The following is a 19,943-nucleotide window of genomic DNA, read 5'->3' on the forward strand; positions in this document are numbered from 1 at the left end:
GAGTGAAGTTGGAGATCTATTCTACACTGTGTATAAAAATCGACTCAGAACGAGTGACCTAAATGTAATAGGTAAAACTTTAAAAATCTTGGTCTAAATTTTTGTGACCTTGGATTAGGCAGTACTTTCTTTGACATGGAAAGCATAAAGGAAAAAAATAAATAAATTGGACTTTGTCCTTCAACAAAATTAAAAGCTTGTGATGAAAAAAACACCATCAGTGAAAAGACAACCCACAGAATGGGAGAAATATTTACCTGTATATCTGATAGGGGATTTGTATTCAGAATATATAAATAATTCAACAATAAAGAGACAACCCAACTTTCAAAGTGGACAAAGGGTTTGAATAAATATTCCCAACAAAGATATACAAATAAGTAAAAAGCACATGAAAAGATGGTTAACATCATTAGTCATTAGGAAAATGCACACCAAACCACACAATGAGACACCTCTTGACATCCACTAGGGTAGCTAAAATCAAAAGGACAGATAGTAACAAGTGTTGGTGAAGACATGGGGACACGGAAGCACTGTTGATGGGATTATAAAATGGTGCAGCCCCTTTGGAAAACTGGCAGTTGTCGATATATTAAATGTACAGTTACCATATGACCCCATGATTCCCCCATAGGTAGCCAGGAAAAATTTGTCCACACAAATACTTCAACACAAATGTTCACGGCAGCACTGGTCACAAAAGTCAAAGAGTGGAAACAATCTTGTATGATTTTCCTATTGCTGCTGTAGCACATTACTACAAACTAAATGGTTTAAGACAACACAGATTTATGTTAAAGTCTGTAGGTCTCACTCCTTTCTGGAAGCACAGGGGGATAATCTGTCTCCTTCTTTTTTCCAGCTTCTATTTAGAACCCACCACATTCCTTGGCTCATGATCTTCTGTTCCATTTTGAAAGCCAGCAATGTTGCATCACTTTGATATTTCTTCCATAGTCCCATTTCCCTTGGGCCAAAGACTTGAAAGGCTTTCCTCTTTTAGAGCCTCGAGGGATTAGATTAGTCTCACTAGATAATCCAGGAACAACTTATCTCAGAAAGTCCTTAACCACATAAAATCCCTTTTACCATGTTAAGATAACACAGTTACAGGTCCAGGGATCAGGACATGGGCATCTTTGGGTGCTATTATTCTGCCTATCACCAACTCAGCTGTCCATCAGGTGATAAACGGGTAAACAAGTTGTGTTATGTTCATACAATGGGAGATTATTTGGCAATCAAAAGGAATGACGTACTGATATATGTTACATGATGGATGAATATTTCAAGTATCATGTTAAATGAAAGAAGCTAGTCACAAAAGACTGTATGATTTCATTGATATGAATTCCCCGGGATAAATGCAGAGACAGAAGGAAGATAGATGGGTGGTTGCTAGCAGACTAGACAGGGGAGAGATGAGGACTGTGTGTTGATGGGTATGAAGTTTCTGGAGCGGTATGATCATAGTGGGGAAGTAAACAATAGTGATGTTCCCATAAGTCTGTGAATATTCTAAAAAAAACCACTGAATTGTACACGCTAAAAGGATTAACTCTATGATATATAAATTACATATCAATAAAGGAATACTTAAAAAAAAAAGGTAGTGTGGGTAAAGGCACAGAAGAATGACCCATGATGGTTTTATTCAAATTATGTTACTATAAACCTAAAGTAATTGTCAAAGGGCCTGAATTATCAGCTTGTTCACAGTGTTAAGGAAGCCACTGATACTCCTGAGTATTCTGAAAAGATTTAATTTTTTTGAAAAGAGGTGATTATCTCCTAAAAAAAATTAAGAAACTAACTGCAGGCATGGATGTCCAACCAAGGGCAAATCTCGTGTAGCTATGAAATGGAAGAAAAGGGAAACAAAGTTTCATTTAAGAAAATGAATTGGGGGCATCTGGGTGGCTCAGTGGTTGAGTGTCTGCCTTCGGCTCAGGGTGTGATCCTGGGGTCCTGGGATCGAGTCCCGCATTGGGCTCTTTGCAGGGAGCCTGCTTCTCCCTCTGCCTGTGTCTCTGCCTCTCTCTGTGTGTCTCTCGTGAATAAGTAAATAAAATCTTAAAAAAAAAAGTGAATTGTAAGTATTTGTAAGGATGGCTTTGTCGTGAAGGAGTCTGTAAGGATCTATCTACTCAGCAGAACGCCCCGCTGCAGCCCGAGGCTGAGGCCAGGGTCAGCCGGCGCCGCCCTCTCCAGGGTTCCTCTTAGCCTGAAACACAACTGGCCGTTGACCAGAAGAAACGCGGGAAAGCGAAATCAGGACATCTCGTCTTTGAGTATGAATAGGCGAATATTTGGTCTAAATGTCAGGTTTCACTTCCACCCCAAAGCAAGAGTTTGAAAGAAGGGCGCCCCCGCCCCAGCTGCGGCAGGAAGCAGCGGGTGGTTGCCCGCTCGGGCAGTGGCTCGGGGAAGCAGGTGCAGGTGGGACCCTGGGGTCCCGGCTGTCCCCGGGGCTCCCACACGGCCGCCCTCCCCAGGCCAGGCCCGGCCCGCTGCGCTCAGGGTGACCTGCTGACGGCGTCGGGGGCCCAGCTGTCTCCCTCCTTACACAACGGGCACCCTGTGGAGCTCAGCGCCCTCAAATCAAGGGCTTTCGGGGCAATTTCTGTCTCCGTCGCTTAGAATAACCTCATTTTCAAATCTCCTTCTGACACAGGCACATGATCCGGTAACCAGGAGATCAGACTGAAGAGAAGGTTTCTAAGGAAGGAAAAATTACCCTCTGGCAAGAACTCTGGTAGAGAGGTGTGGGGTTTCACTTCCGAATCCTCCACAAAAGCATTTTGGGTGTTTTGGCAACTTCCAAGTAAAGGCAAAAAACAAAAAACAAAAAAAACCAAACAAAAAAACCAACCAAAAAAAAAAAAAAAAAAACCAAAACAAAAGCCCAACCCCACCCCCAAAGCAAACCCCCAAATTTAAGTTACCTCCGGGGTTCATTGGATTCCTTTGGAGAAGAATTATTCCTCTTCAGAAAAGATTCCACAGGATTTTTTTCTTTTTTCTTTCTCTATTTATTCATGAGAGAGAGACACACACACAGAGGCAGAGACACAGGCAGAGGGAGAAGCAGAGACAGGCAGAGGGAGAAGCAGGCTCCATGCAGGGAGCCCGACGTGGGACTCGATCCTGGGTCTCCAGGATCACGCCCTGGGCTAAAGGCGGCATTAAACCTTTGAGCCACCCGGGCTGCCCAAGGATTTTTTTCTTTTAAACCAAATTGCCCTCCCAAGAGCTTAGTACTTTAAATTCTGCTCCCACTTAGAAACTAGGGGTGATTTTGTTCAATCTGTGGTGATTTTAACAAACCTGTGAGTAAGCTTCACATCTGTGACTCTACCTCAAGCCCTACATTTTCTTTGTGTAAGATAGTGATTTAGTCAATCAAATAAATGTATACTTGTTAGCAAAAACAGTGGGAGGAGGTGAGTGGTGTACATGCAAGGTGTTTCCTGCGCACACAAAAGTATTTTCTTGAGGATGAGGTGGGTGGGTGATAGCGAGGTTAACGTCTTTTAAGTCTTTACTTGCTTGCAGTGCCCAAGTGAAACTTTAAAATTGCTAGTAATAAGGAGAAAAATAGCTACTCAGTAGGATCTAGGAGAGACAAGTCAGGTCAAATGGAACATCACAGAAGCTTCATTTATGAAAAGAATCTAAAGTAAATTAAGAGGAGAGAAACTTTTCAAAAAAGTTTAGCCTTCCAGGGATTCTTACACGGATACTTTAAAATTTCACATGTAGCTTTTGTTTTTCCCCAGTTCAAGGGAACAGAACATCAAACAGCAGCTAGGTTATCAAAAAGCAACACAAACCAATCTTGAAGCTCACCAGTATACTTACTCATAGTATTCAGAAATCAAAGAAAGCAAAGAATTAGGTACTCAGTACCCAAGACATACTTAGAGGTGTGTCTTTATTGTTTCCAAAGAGATGAGCTAAGTCCTCAGGAGTTATGCTAGCCTTCCTTGCTGGCAATCCTCTAACTACTCTTACTCTAGTTTGATGAGACTGTAACTCAAGGCCCTCGAGTAAGCACATTTCTAGCTCGTCTTCTGTCCACTTTTAATAAAACACTTGCCACATGTGATGGTTAATTTTATGTGTCAGCTTGACTGGGCTAAGGGATGCTCAGATAGCTAGTAAAACATTATTTCTGGGTGTGTTCGTGAGGGCGGCTTGAAAAGAGATTGGCATTTGGCTCTGTGCACTGAGTGAAGAAGACTGCCCTTATCAATGAGGGGGGCACCATCCAATCCAATCTGCTGAGGGCCTGAGTAGGAAAAAAGGTGGAAGAAGGGCAAATTTGCCAACTGCCTGAGTTGGGACATCTACCTTTTCCAGTCCTCACACATCAGTGCTCCTGATCCTTGGGCCTTCGGACTTGGCTGCGTCTTTTACATTGGCTCCCCTGATTCTCAGGCCTTTGGGTTTGGACTAGAATTCCACTACCAGCTTTCTGCAGATAACAAAGCATGAAACTTCTTCAGTCCGATTAATTGTGTGAGCCAATCCCTCATAATAAATCTCATTCTATTTATCCTATATATCCCATAGGTTCTGTTTCTCTGGAGAACCCTGATTGACATGCCATAACTTACTTGAATTGGAAAGATTCTGTCAACCATTAAGGTCTCTGCCCCAGTGGGGTCCTGCTGTTCCCTGCGGACCGTGGCAAGCCTGCTCTCTGTCTTCCTCACCTGCCAATCCCCAATGCATCACTCGATGTTGAAACCTTCAAGTCCCCAACCATCTCACAGTCTCTCATCTTCATTACCAATTGTCCTAAGACATCTAACTTTTAGCATAATGAAGTTTTGCCAGCAATTCCTATTGGTAACTGGAGATTTCCCCCTCTTTCCAAACTGTGATCTGTTTTACTTATTTCTGGGAAATGGGAAAACAAGCTTGGTTATCAGTGGAAGAGCACATGCTGTAACCACAGAGAGGATACAAACAAATATAAGATCCAGAAATCTGGCCTGTGGGATGTATTGTTGACTGCACAACAGGCATAAGGCACTAGAGGGTTTAGACGTTAATAAGTCTGGCTTTTGAGACAGACAGACCCAGTTCCAAACAGGCTCCACTTTTCATTTGTTGCCACTCGGTAGGCAAGTTGTATAATCTTTGTAAGCCTCGTTTGTCTTCTCTCTACAATGGGAATGTGGTAAGGAGTCAAAGAAACATTTGTAAAGTATTTAACACATGCTGTACAAGTAAGATATCAACAAAAGGTAACAATTACTACTGTTCTATTCCATTGAATACAGCAAACCTGGAATGAGCTATATCACTCCAGCCTCCATCAGGAACATATAGTGATGGCCGTCTAACAGTTTAATAAGGTGATGAGTGCCAAAAGTAATCTCTATGCAAGAATTTATAGTTATGACCTAAGAAGTGTAATTTCACTAAAACTTTCCAATATTTGTAAACACATCTCCAAAAGCATCAGTTTAATTTAATCTACACAATACCCTTTCTGGCTATCAAGTGTGTCTTGTTTAACGGTGAATTCTTCCTTTTTTGTTTCAATGCAATTTGATTCTAAGGGGGTAGGAGGCTAAGCCAATTCAAGAGTTAAAACTGGCATTCAAATAACAGGAGCTTGGTTCCCCTTTTTAAAACCAGCTGAAGGCCCGTCCCTGTTACGCTAGTAGGAAGATGCACAGTGCATGGGCCCCAGCCACTCAGATTCAGGCAGGAAATTACAGTCATTGTCTCATGAGGAGATCGCCCCCATCTGCCTATTTTAACCTATTTTATTGACTACTGCCCTTCCTACTATATTTTTAAAGAAGAACATGGCACAAAAGCCCCCACCCTTCCTTTTACTTCTCAGCTATTTCTTGTTTCAAAGTCAGCCCCACATTCCCACTCTTGGTGGCTGGGTCCCTAGGCTCTTTTCTGCTGCCCCCTCCACCATTGCTCTTACTTGGAAAGATGCCCACCCAGTGGACTCCACATTCCTCCATCCTCGGCCTGCTGTTTTCACAGAACCAAGCATCGTGTTACAGGCCTTGCCCAGACTCCTCTCATCCTTCATTCGGTCATTTATGTGGGTCTTCCTTTTTACAATCAATTTCCCAAATTTCTTCTCTTCTGCCAGCAGCTTTCTCCCCAGGAGGAGTCAACCTCCAATGCTCCGTAAGGTCCTCAGCCCCTGATTCATCTCCTGCCCTCTTCCCCCAACTCTTCCCTCAATGAAAAATTATCAAAGAATTTCACACTTGAAGGGGTGCCTCAGAGATCATCAAAACCAATCCCTAACTTTATAGATGAAAAACAAATCAAAACAAAACAAAAAACCCAAGGCTCAGAGGGATTGAGTGACCTCTGCAAAGCCACGCAGTCAGTATGAGGGGAAGCCGAGGGCAGAAGTCATCACATTCTGATTCCTAGTCAGTGTGCTTTTAGGCAGACAGATGGATGGAAAAGAAAATATGGCAAGTGGAAGGATGCATTTTATCTGGGGTCCAAGCTGCTGTTGGGAAGGACCACATTCCTGTGTACTTCTAGGAATTAGAAGACTCTAGAAAAAAATGCATTCTTAGGGGGAAGTTTGAAAATAAGGAGATTTCCAGCCACTAAGATTGATTGATTGATTGATTTATATTTTTTGCCACTAAGATTTAGTAAGGGGAAGGTCAGTGTACTCAGGTAAGAAGGGAAAGAGATTATTTTTTCAGAGATGACAGCCTGGCTGGGGCAAGAGGAAGATAGGCCCTCAGCCCTCTATTTTAAAGAAAAGGAAAAGTAATGGCACCAGTAGCTCAAATGGATGAGAAGCAGTGGCAGGGATGAGAGCACACTTGATTAATAGACATGTAGTGGAGTTTGAGAAGAAGATTCAGACATAAATGAATTTAAGTGAAAGAATGACAAGTCCAGCTCAATGATGGACTTATGCATACCACAGCTTTGAGTCACGTTACGTTGGATTCAGTAATTCTAATCTTTAATTTCTGTTTCCTAGTTAAAAAATATTCCTTCCAGGGCACCTGAGCGGTGCAGTGGTTGAACATCTGCCTTCGGCTCAGGTCGTGATCCTGGGGTCCTGGGACTGAGACCCGCATGAGGCTCCCTGCATGGAGCCTGCTTTTCCCTCTGTCTATGTCGCTGCCTCTGTGTGCCTCTGATGAGTAAATAAATAAAATCTTTAAAAAAACCCCCCAAGTATTCCTTCCTTCTGCTTATATTTTAATATGAAATAGATATTTCTGACATTCAAAAAGGTAAATAACAAATACTCAAGGATCCACAAGCCCAGTATAAGAAATAACACATAGCAAGCACCACTGATGTCTTTGTATATCCATTCTTACTCACGATTCCCCTACCTGCACATAGGTGACTAAAAATTTGAATTTGATGTTAAGAATGCCCAGGCATATCATTATACATATTATCGACCCTACACAATATGTGACATTTCTGTATTTGTTAAACTTCATATAAATGGCAGTTCATATAAACTTCCCTTCTAAAACTTGCTATTTTTGTTTGACATAATAGTTGTGAGATTTAGTCATGTTGATTCATAGAGCTTTAGTCATTTTCATGGCTGTGTACTATTCCATTTCATCAAAATTACATAATTTATTCATCCATTTTCCTATTTATAGCTAGTTATGTTCGATTTTTCAGTATTACTAACAAGGTTGTCCTGGAATTTTTTTTTTCATGTTTCCTTAAGAACATGTCTCTCTAGGGTATAACTAGTTAGCTAAGCCCTATAAGCTCATCTTACACCCTACTGGTTGTTGTCAAACGGTTGTCTAAAGTGGTTATATCAATTCACATTTTCACTCACAATGTGTTAGAGCTCCCATTGCTCTACATCTTCACCAATGCCTGTGTTTCCAAATTTCAAAACCTTTTTCCAATCCGATGAGTGTGAGATGGCATTTTGTTTTAATTAATATTTTCTTTATTACTACTGAGGCTGAACATCTTCCATGCTTATTGGTCATTTCCTCTTCTTCGAGTTCCCTGCTCCTAGCCTTTGCCCATTTTCTGCTTGGTTGTTCTCACTGATTCATAAAAATTCTAACCCTTGGTCAGTTACATACAGTTGTAAAAGTCTTCTTGAATGTTGCAATTTTTCACTTTGTGATGACAATTTTAGGGTACAAAAGATTTTCATATTACTATAGTCAAATGAACAATCTTTTCCTTTATAATTTGTCTGTCCTGCCTGCTGTTTAAGAAATCTTTCTTCACTCTGAGAAAGTAAGAACAGACCGTTACTATTTTCCACTAAGAGCTAAAAAGCTTTGCTTTTTATATTTCCATCTTTAGCCTACCTAAAATTGATTTTTGTTTTTGGTATGAGCTAGAAGCCTACTTTCTTCTCATTATGAATAATCAAATGTCATAATTCCAATTATTGAATAGTTGGCTCATCCTTGCCTCAGTGACCTGCAATACCATTGGTCAAATATCAAGTTTATATTTATGCATGGTTTGAGCATCAATTATTTTATGTCTTTGTTTTGCTGTATTAACTATTTTTATTTTTGTGGAAATGGCCCAGGAAAGTTCTTCCCATACTAGAATAAACAGACACCAAAACTGTACTGACATGGAGATGCTGAGGGTTGACAGGTACTCACAATGAGCCAAGTGGCTCACTACTAACCCAGCAAAGCAATTATTCCTTAAAAAGATTACAAATCACTACACAGACCTCTGAGTTCACTTAGAAATAGTAAAATCTTGGGGTGTCTGGGGGATTGCAGTCAGGTAGGCGTCCAACTCTTGGTTCGGTTCAGGTCATGATCTCAGGGTTGTGAGATAGAACCCTGTTTTGTGCTCTGTACAGAGTCTGCTTGGGATTCCCTCTCCCTCTGCTCCTCCCCCTGCTATACTCTCTCTAAAATAAATGAATAAATTTTAACAAAGAGTAGATAAAATCTTAAACTCCAAGGGAGTAATAGAAAAAAATAAATGCGGCAATGGTCATGACCCATTTTTAGTTCTTACTCATTAACTCCATGTCCTATTCAGGGTTTCCACATTCTCACTAACCATCTCTTTACCTGTATATTCCTTCAAAGAATACACTAAGTCAAGCGTGTGTTTACCTCCTCTTACATTCACTCACTGTCATGCTGGTGCTGGGGGATATCTGGATGACAAGCCACAGTCCTTAGGTCCTGGGGGCACTCACACTTGATGGGGACATAGCCAGGAACGCCGCTGAGTATAAAATGTCAGATTATGACAAGTTACGAACTAGAGGTATATGCTTATGGGAAGAAACAATTCTGCAAAGGGACGTTCAGGGTACTGTCACAAGGAAGTGATATCTACTGAACTCCTTTTAACAGATTCCTCCAAAAAAGTTATAGCTAAAAATCAGCTACCATAAAAAAGTAAGGTACCGTTGTACTAAGATATCCTTTGGCTCATACAATTAGCAGGGTTCAGTTTTGCATTCAGGATACTAAATTTGATAAGCTACTCTTTTTTTTTTTAAATTTTATTTATTTATTCATGAGAGACACACAGAGAGAGGCAGAGACAGGCAGAGGGCAAAGCAGGCACCAAGCAGGGAGCCTGATGTGGGACTTGATCCCAGGAACCCAGGATCATGACTTGAGCCAAAGGTAGACATTCGACCATTGAGCCACCCAGGTGTTCCTGATAAGCCTCTCCTAGTCAGAAATGTATCCCACCTTCAAAATATGTGACATTTAAAGACATGGAATCACCCAGGGGTGAGACTTGACCTTAAAAGTGAATTCACAATAGAACTTCATGAAACGGTGAATTCCTCTGAATGCATTTAATTTAATTTTTCACAAAATATGGGTTAGCTATCAACCTCTTAAGAGTCCTTCCTCTCAATACAAGAGACACCTAAATGAAGAAGACAGCCCTGGATTAGGTGTCAGTATCACAGGAAACACATTGCAGACAGCTGAACACAAAGATCTAGGTACCCCAAAGATCAGAATGTTTCATGCCATCACTCATGAAAATAAGACTCTTTCCATTCCAGGCACAAGCAATTACAGAGGCAAAACAATGAAAGTAACAATGGTCAGAAATCACACCTTAAGGTAATGTCACAGCTACTCAGGGATTTGCCTCTATAAACGTGAAACTCAGTGGGCCAAAGGAAGTGACTGGTTTAAGCCAGGGACTGTCCTGTCCCAGACAGACACCAGTAAAGGAGCCTTGGCATTCCTCCAGTCCGACACTTCTCAACTCCACAGCATTTTTGAGTCATTTCTCTGCAACAAGCAATTCTAGAGAGTAACAAGCACTTATGTATGGATCTAACAAAACAGTAGTAATTGCTTAATTAATTTTAGAAATACTGAATAAGCTTGCACAACAGGTTTTCAAATTATCTTATAGTCTGCAAATACCTCCCAGAAATACATTTTATAATCTCCATCTGTCTCTTATATTAAAAAAGGGAAAAGGAGAAGAGTCGAACTAAAAAACAACTTTTGGATTTGTTGGGAAGCTACCTCATAACTCAAAGAAAGAAGCAGTTCACATCCTCCCTGCCAAAAGTCCCCTCATATGTATTAGCTAGAAAACTGGTAAGGGAGAAGTGTTTCTGAGCAACTTGGATGTAACACAGAGAACAGTACTGTTACAATGGAAATATTTATGCAGGGAGGGCTCTGACACGTTCTCAAATCTCTCTGTCTGCTGCCTGTCTAGTTTTATTTAATTTTTGGCAAGGAACTTTTATGCTTGTTTCTTTCCATTTTTCTTCTTTGTATAAACAAACAAGCAAGCATTTATTTGATTTCCCACCAGTCTTGCTAAGTCTTGATGAAAAGAGGGGAAAATAAATTCTTGCTAAAGGGAGAACACAATGGAAATCATGAGTAGGTGGTGAAAATTAGGACAAGTGTGGCCTAACAGAGGGATTAAACACACTTTCTAAATTTGCTTCTCATGCTGACCTTGGGTTCAAAACATTTCTCTGACTAGTCACATGGGTACTCCTGTAGGAATGCCACAGGTTCATCTTGACCCAGGCATTTTATTTTGGGCAAGAAACAATATATGCTAGGCAAGTTAAAGAACTGAGAGTTCATATATTTTACTCCCTGCAGTTACAGAGAAAAATATATAGTCTAAGGAACTCCTAAAATTTTGCTGTGCTCAATAAGGAGATTTCTACCCATAACTGGTGAGTACACTTATAGATAAGTGATAAACCATGATTTTTTAAAACATAATATTTCCAATGCAGGGAAGTTCATTTGTCACTTAAGAGAGGAAGCATAATGGTTAACAGGCCAGGAAGCCAGGCTGCTCATATAAAACATATATGTTTTAGCTGGGCACTAGCTAACTGGCTGCATACATGTGGCTGGGTTACTTTCACCTGTCTTTGCCTGGTTCCTTGCCTGTAAAGAAAAGTATTCTGTATTAGTTCTGCTATTTATTTTTTAATAAATTTTCTAATTTGTAATAGCCCAGGCGGCTCCTTAATTTAAAAAATCATGGGGTAAAATTCAAAGCTTTTTTTAAAAAAAAAAATTTATTTATTTATTCATGAGAGACAGAGAGAGAGAGAGACAGAGACAGAGACAGAGAGGCAGAGACACAGGCAGAGGCAGAAGCAGGTTCCCTGCAGAGAGCCTGACATGGGACTGGATCCCAGGTCTCCAGGATCAGGTCCTGGACCGAAGGTGGTGCTAAACCACTGAGCCACCCGGGCTGCCCAAATTCAAAGCTTTTCAGTGGAAACAGGAATGAGTGAAAGTCTGCATACTGAGCAATGTAACTGCAAGTGGGAGGAACTCATAACGGATAAGCTTTCTTGCTAAGGGTATGATATTCAGGTACTGCATGGAGAATTAGGCACTTGTGACTCATTATTAAAGAAGAATGTTTGTGAATGCAGGACTGATGCAGTGTGCGTGCTGGGGCCTTCCTCATGGGCTTCCACACTTCCACACCTGGCCCCACCCCTGACCTGCCCTACAGAGTGTCCTTCTGCACCCACTCTCCAGGGCTGCACCATCCACCTCCCTTCACTGTTAATCTTTGGTTCTCAGTGGCCTCTGGGCTGTGTTGACATCCTCCTGAAACAGAGGTGGGTGGAACAAGCAAGACTATTTTTCATGTTATCTAGAATTGCCAAAGGCAGAGTGTATTATGCACAAAATCCTTTAAAAACCCTGGGAGTGATATCACTCAAATCTTGATTTGCTGAGAGAGTTTTTCTATCATACTTTGCAATAACCTTTTCTCTAAAGATATCTTCAAGAACAGTTTATTTATTTTCTAAATCACTTCTGACATTGTCTTTTCCCTGCTTTTGTGCTACAACAGGCTAGCATAGTCCCTCTTCGTCCTTCATCCAAGGGATGGATTGCAGCAGTCTTCCTTCGGGTGACATTAGCAGAAATGTCAACCAGATATGTTTGGTGCTTATTTTTCCTTATTATAGTTTCCTTCCCGTCAGTGGGCTGTGTTAACATTTAAAATGAAATATTCCCAAATCTTTATACTTGCGACTTTTAACAAAAAGTCCTTTTCCTCTGGTTCTAGAGAGCATACAATCATTCAGGGGTTTAATTCTCATTAATCTTAGTTTACTGCACAGACAGCTTTGAATTACCATTCAGTGTTGTTACACCTCTGCACACAATCCCAGAAAATTGAAAACTGAGGTGCCCTGAGATGTACTGCCTTTTGCAAAATGGTCCTCTTGAATTTCGAATAATTGATCCCTAATTGGTTAGGTCTGTCAGAACCCTACAGACTTCTCGCCTTCCTTAGGAAACCAGGCCAAATCTATACAAACTCACGTCATTAACAAGTGGAAAATTTCAAACTGTGTAAAATCACACATGGGAGAGCAAGAGTTCAGCCCTCACCAAGCACTACGATGGAAAGAGCTGGAAAGTGGGGAGAGAATGTTCTGGAATATAGAGATTCCAGTTCACCCCTCATTAACCCTGTTCCCTGTCAACATTTCTAAACAAACTAGGCATCCTTAGAGTTTATTTTGTGGGTTTGCCCCCCAATTTTTGTTTTTATTCTCATCATAGCCATATGCTAAGTTGTTCATTTATAATTGTAACAGTGTCTCTAGCTCATAAGCTCATTATTTCTTTTCCTACTAGCTTATTAGTGTATTAACAACCTCATACTGTGAAAACAAATTAGAATTGGGTGTCCCTTCCAGCTTTTGACACCACTTTCCAGTTCTTTAGCAATCACTTCAGATACTGATAAACCTATATATAGAAATAAGAAACATATAGCTGAAATAATTTAGCATCTTAGTGATTACAGCAAAAACACGCAATTACTGGCTCAGAGCTTCCAAGTCAGCCTTGCAGCTATCATATCTAATCACTGTTTATTTTGATTAATTCATTCCAAAGGTACTTGAGACCATGCCCTCCCTGATATTTAAGCATTTCTAGTATTATGGCATATGGGTATTAAGAAGAAAATACATTTGTTAGTGCTCTTTAAATTTACTGAAAAATAAAAGCACTCTGAATATCAATCCAAATAGTTCCCTTGGGTTGGAAATTTCCATGCAAACCCAACACAGGCAATAGATTAAAAAAAAAAAAAAAAAGTATGACATTCCACAAGGCCAACAGATGTTAGAAGATATTAGGTAAAAGTTCAGCAGGACAACAAAGGGAAACACACCCTGCAGGTTTTCAAGCCTCACACTGAAACAGAAGAGTATGCTCAGAAAGAGGGGGAACACAAGCTTCCAAAGAGATCCACTCTTCAGAAATTTGCTCTTTAACCAATCCCAAGTACAGACTGGTTAGCTAAGTAAAATCTCTAAGTTTGTAGAAAAAAAACTTTTTTTTTAAAGATTTTATTTTTTTCATGAGAGACACAGAGAGGCAGAGACATAGGCAGAGGGAGAAGCAGGCTCCCTGTGGGGAGCCTGATGCAGAACTCGATCCCAGGACCCTGGATCACGGGCTGAGGCAAAGGCAGATGCTCAACCACTGAGCCACCCAGGTGCCCTCAAGTTTGTAGAAAATTACTCTCTTTGAAAAATCACAGGTATTTCTGAAAAAGTTGTTCCAAAATCAGAGTTCTCAGAAAACCTTTCTACCTTCCAATTCCATGGTGCCAGGTAACACTGCAATGGCAAACACCTATGCCACCTGTCCCCATGCCTACTACACACACCTGAAGTTGTTTCTCCGTAAATCACTTCAAGAGTGAAACACTGGCAAAAAGCTGGATTTCTGACTGTCTCTATGCCTATGATAACATATAGGCTAAATCATTCTCTTTCTGGGATGGCAAATTATTTTGTCTTTTGAGACTGCAGAGATTTAACGTAGTAGCTTGCAGTTCTAAAAAGCATTTGTGTCCACGTCGGCAGTTTCAGGAAATTTTATTGTTGAACTTCCAAGGAAGCTAATAAACATTTGTCTGGTTTCCCATTTAGAGTTTCAGGACTAGAAGAATACCCAGCACAAGCGGAATTTCTTCAAATTAGCTATTTATATCAGCAACAAAATTTTATAGACTGGACCAGCTTTAAAAGGCTTCAGTGGAGAAATAACTAACGTTCTACAAAGGATAAGCAAGTGACCTCTACTTCACCCAGGGCATAGTTCAATAAACTGCATTGACTACTCTCAGGAAAACATGTTCCATTTAACTCTCCCCTCCCTTCTCTCAGATCCCAGCCCTTAGAAAAGTGGAATTTGGCAGAAATGGTAGCAGAGTCATATCAAATGGTCTTTTAGAGAATCTAGAAATGACGCAGTCTTCTAACTACAAAGCAACACTTCATTACTCCAAAAGAAAAAAAAAATAAAAGGACATGGCTGTGTCTTCTAGGTGCAAGTCTGAAACTGATAAGCACCTGAGCTTAAAAATATTCCCCAGGCTACAGGTACAGAAATATTTTGTTAGATTTCTTCCAGACCTGCTAGGCTTCTGGTGGTATAGAACGAATCTGCTTTCAGAACCAAACCCACCTTAAGCCGTGCTGTATTCTTCAGAATGGCTAATCCCACTGTTCTGATAGAGTGTGCCCCCTGACAGATCAGAGAGAGATAACACAGCCAGGGCTTCCCTCAGATCTCACTGTATCTGTGTTTTCCTAAAAAATGTGGAAAGTATTGCAACATATTTTTAGTTTGTCCACTGAACTCTTTTAGTTTCTGAGGAAAAGCCACACTTCCCTAGAAAAATAAAAAAATAAATCCTATCCTTTATGATGAAATCTTTACCATATGTTTTTGAGACTGTGGCACTGTGTAGTTATACCTTGGCTTTTTAAAAAAATTTTTATTTATTTATGATAGTCACAGAGAGAGAGAGAGAGAGAAGCAGGCTCCTTGCACCGGGAGCCCGACGTGGGATTCGATCCAGGGTCTCCAGGATCACGCTCTGGGCCAAAGGCAGGTGCCAAACTGCTGCACCACCCAGGGATCCCTATACCTTGGCTTTTATAAACAAAACTTTTACCTGCATATCATAGCATTCCTAAAAAAAAAATCATGATCACCTGTTAGGGAGTTTAGGGAGAGAAGCACTTGGTGCCTCATTTTCTATAACCAATAGAAACCAATATGATCACCATTATTCTGGTGATCATACCCAGAGTGGCTTCCATCACAATTAACCACTAACACTCAAGAAAACATTTCTTGAGATACCCTATTCAGATATAAAGAGTAGTTGGTTTATTAAAATTACAACTGTATCAAAGAACATGGACAAAGGCTGAAGAGTGTGTTTAGGTAACAGGACTGAGGATAGCAGATAGAGGGTGTAATTAGTTTCTAGTAAGATGGAGAAGTGGAAAATATACCCACAGGAAGAATATAAAGGGGAAAAAAAATCCATGTTCACTTTGCAAAGTACTTGATCTCCTATATTGGTTTTTCATCATATCCAAGTTGCTCTTGATTATCAAGATTCACTGTTACTGACAGAACATCAATTACATAAAGAGGCCACCAAATAAACCATGACACAATGCTTTTTGACACATACTTTTATATTTTATACTTACTGATAGAGCTCTTTTAGACTTAAGACTTATATATCACATTGCTCTATTCCCATGCCTTTATATATATGCTGAACAACATAACCCTTTGAAGGTTTACGGGGCAATTCTACTCAACCTATCTAAATTGAAATGACTCATATTGATGACAATATGAGCAGTTATGCCCACTCTGCACAGCAATCACAATTATGTTATGACTCCCATCTGACTGAAAAGAATCTAAAGATATCACAGATTCTAAGAGACATTCCAACTTCAGAGGTAGTAAAATGTGAAAAAAATACACATTTCAAATATTTGGAATAAAGCAATTTATATGACTATTTCAGATCATAGCTGATATGTTTTAAACGTGCACGCAGAAACATGATGAAAAAATCTTAAGCAATTATTTTCTTGGCTGTAAGTTTTGTCTTTAAATATCACTATTTGACAGTAAGTTTTGTTATGTGTGTGTGCACAATTATGCATATATGTATGTGTACACAGCATTTGGCTAAAAGAAAAGAAAACTGCCTGCATACATTCAGGTTTTCAGAGATTTTGGCAAGCATTCTGCTCCCAGTATTCTGGACTTTATGGATGGGAGACATTTTAGAACTGCCAAACAGAAGTCACTTAATACTTTACAAATGCAGTAATGTGTTAAATAGGTACAAAATTATACACAAAAATTCTGCCTGGCTTTATGTGGGGAAGAATACAATTAATTTTACCATGGTGCATACATTGTATAAGACAATGGAAATCACATAAAACTTTATGTAGGAGAAAGGGCAAGATACTTGTATTTGGCTATTTGAACTGAAAACAATATGCTTGGCAATCTCACGCCCTTTTTTAAAAAAAATACAAGAGTAATATTAACTATATGTGTAGACAGGTAAGCTGCAGAAGAACTGCTATGTTAGATGCTGTATCCTGCCCACCTAAGCTGAGGCTCGCTCACCTCCTAGTATGTGTGTAACAGCTAACTCAGTCATGTAAGATATAGGTTTTCAAAACATTCCACTTCTCTTTTCTCTGATGATTTTATATATAACATTTAGCTATAATTCTTACTTTATCCTTGCTAAAAAAATAACACCTCACCCCAACACCTCATTTGTTTTATGTCAGATACTTACTGTTCCTCCAATCATTTCTAAGGCATGTAAAAATCAGTATCTACACCAAATCTCTTTCCAGATTCCAAGTTATTCTCAAATTTTAATAAGAAAACGATAATTAAAAAATATAATGTTAGCTCATCATACAAATGTCAAACTGCATTATAAGGAATGGCAATGAATTTTTAAATATTTATTTGCTTCTAATGGGGACAATGACTTCTCCTGACCTTCTTGGAAACAGCAAAAAGCATCTTCATGGTGACCCACACCCAAAAGCTTTCACAAGGCCCCTAAACACGAAGTCCTATTGTCACTGGCCACATGTTCCTAGTAGAGAGGTCACTTGCTGGTTTCAGACATTGTCTAGCCCCGTTTTCACGCTAAACACTTGTTTAACATGCTCAAATGAGCCATGTTGGTGGAAAAGAGCACTTAAGTGGTCAGCTCCAGGCAGCTAGAAAGTGCCATATACCCAGAATTGGGGGGGGGGGCGGGGAATGTCAGTGCAAGGGACTGAAAAGCATACATTTAATTATACCTCAACATTATGTGAAAAGAAATTAACCATGTTGCACTTATTTGCCTTTGTCTAAAAAGGTACAGTGGTTTAGACTGAGCTAAATATCAACATGTTTTGCTGCATATATCTAGTAATATTTACATTCCCTTGTAGTGACCCGGTGGCCAAGGTAACAGAGATTCAGCACTAGCAGGCCCTATGGACAAATGTAATTCTGGCCCTTGGTGCCTGAGTATCTTCCTGACTTCGATTCTAGTTTGAGAAGTCTTGATTCCAACTCTAGATGCTCAACTCAGGCACCTGAAAGGCAGGGAGTTCCTCTGGAAACAACAAAGATAAATGAAAGATTTTAGCAAAAGTTTCAATTAGAAGAGGTTACACAAAGCAAGCATATCTATCCTTGTAGTTACACCTTTGTTGGGTTAACCTGAGATATGAAAATTATCGTTAAGTCAAAGCCATCAAGATGTGTCACTGAATTCTTACAATGAATATTGCATGTTTACTCCATCAAGACGCTGCAATACCAGGCCAGTGTTATCCAACAGAAATAAAATGTAGACAACACTCATTTTCTAAGAGCTAGTTTAAAAAGAGAAAAAAGCCCTAGATGATATTAATAACATATTTTAGTGAACCCAACCTGTAATAAATATAAAAAGGTTGTTGAGTTCGTTTACATTTTTTTATACTAAAACTTCAAAATCTGGTGTATATTTTAGACTTACCACACAACTTAATTGGGACTAATTTTAAGGACATATGTTTAATATATAGACATAGTGGTTGCTGTACTAGACAACACATCTCTAGGCCTTCGTAAAATACAGCAAATTGAGGCTCTATCCACATTCTTCAGAAAGTAGGGTTCTTTGCCTATTTGTCCAGTATCTAAAAAAGCCTTATCATTACTGACCTCCTGCACTCTAATCTCCAAATATTGTTCTCTTTTGAAATATCTGATATAACCATGTTTTTATAAGGCTGAGAGAAAAATGGAAACCCTATAGCTTAACTTTGGCAAGTGACCTACCTGTCTGGCCAATTGGTACCTACAGCAACCTCTACCCAGGTGGGATACAAAGGGTGACATTTAGCAGGATGGTTCCCAGTATAAGATATGATGACAGGATCTGGTGTTTAGAAGAACTGGAGAAGGATGGTTTGAGTCCCCAGACTCTTATCCTTCATGCAGGCACGGGTGACCGTAGTGGAAAAAACGGCACTGAAGGGGACCAGGCAAACAAATTACAGCACAGACTTGTGGCCTTGTGAAATCGGCACTCATGTGGAAGGCATTCAGCCAGAAGGTGGTTCCACGGCTGAGAGATCCGTGAAGTATATGTAGAGTCTGCAGCGAAGATGTTGTTCATCTTCCCTTTATCTTGAGTCTATCATCAGCTGCTTTTCATTATTGCTTTGCTGGCTTGATGCTGGGAGCCTCTTTTTTGACCTTTCAGTAAGCAGGCTGACTGCACACTGGTAAGAACCGCAAGTCTATTTTTATGCTGGTGCATGTCAGAGACTTGTTGACCGGCATGCAGACCTTTTCTGAAATCAATCTTCCTCTCTCTTGCCACAGCAACTCCCCCTCCCCTAGGCAGAACTTCAAACTAAATCATTACATGGGGACTTAGCAAGTGGGGTCTACTATGTCAATTGGAGAGATGAAAAAATGCAGCTACAAAATCTGCCAACAGAGCCAGTTTCTTTTGGTTTTATCTATTCATTCAGCTAACAGTACTGAGCAACTCCATTGTGTCGGCCTCCATGTCAGGCATTGTTCATGAAGCCAAATAACATACGGCCACTGACCTCAGTGTCCTGCCATCCAGTAGGAGAGAAGACAAGCAAACATAAACTGCAGGACAGTGTGAGAAGAACCATGATAAGGATGTCCAAGGACACTTAGGCAGGGAGGACAGAGGAGAGGCATCCAGTTGGGGGGGTGGGGCTCAAGCGGGCATCTGGGAGAGAGAGCATGTGAGGGGAAGTTGAGAGGACCCATCAAATTTGGCTGAAAGAAACAGGAAAAAACAGGAAATGTTTCTTCAGAGAAAGATGGAGGGACACCTGGGTGGCTCAGTGGTGACTCAGCATCTACCTTCAGCTCAGGGCGTGATCCCAGGGTCCTAGGATCGAGTCTTGTATCAGGCTCCCCACAGGGAGCCTGCTTCTCTCTCTGCCTATGTCTCTGCTCTCTGCCTCTCTCTGTGTCTCTCATGAATAAATAAAATCTTAAAAAAATAAAACAGAAAAATATGGACTTATATGAAAGTTTATCACA

At 40.2% G+C, this 19,943-nt stretch overlaps 1 protein-coding gene and 1 long non-coding RNA gene across 5 annotated transcripts in view; both read right to left on the minus strand.

Annotated features, from left to right (window-relative positions):
- The window catches only part of STXBP6 (syntaxin binding protein 6), a 239,256-nt gene that overhangs the window by 116,711 nt on the left and 102,602 nt on the right, over positions 1-19,943 (minus strand). The gene's annotated exons all lie outside the window — the stretch shown is intronic.
- The window catches only part of LOC140599345 (uncharacterized), a 43,086-nt gene that overhangs the window by 4,103 nt on the left and 19,040 nt on the right, over positions 1-19,943 (minus strand). Inside the window, exon 1 of one of the 2 annotated variants that reach the window (XR_012002118.1) lies at positions 2,949-8,363. The exons of the other annotated variant lie outside the window; for it this stretch is intronic. This is a non-coding gene — a long non-coding RNA (uncharacterized lncRNA). Of the gene's footprint in view, positions 1-2,948; positions 8,364-19,943 lie in introns of those variants that run through there. 2 annotated transcript variants of the gene reach the window in all.

The sequence above is a fragment of the Vulpes vulpes genome, chromosome 6, assembly GCF_048418805.1.
Source record: "Vulpes vulpes isolate BD-2025 chromosome 6, VulVul3, whole genome shotgun sequence".
NCBI classification, from domain to species: Eukaryota; Metazoa; Chordata; class Mammalia; order Carnivora; family Canidae; genus Vulpes; species Vulpes vulpes.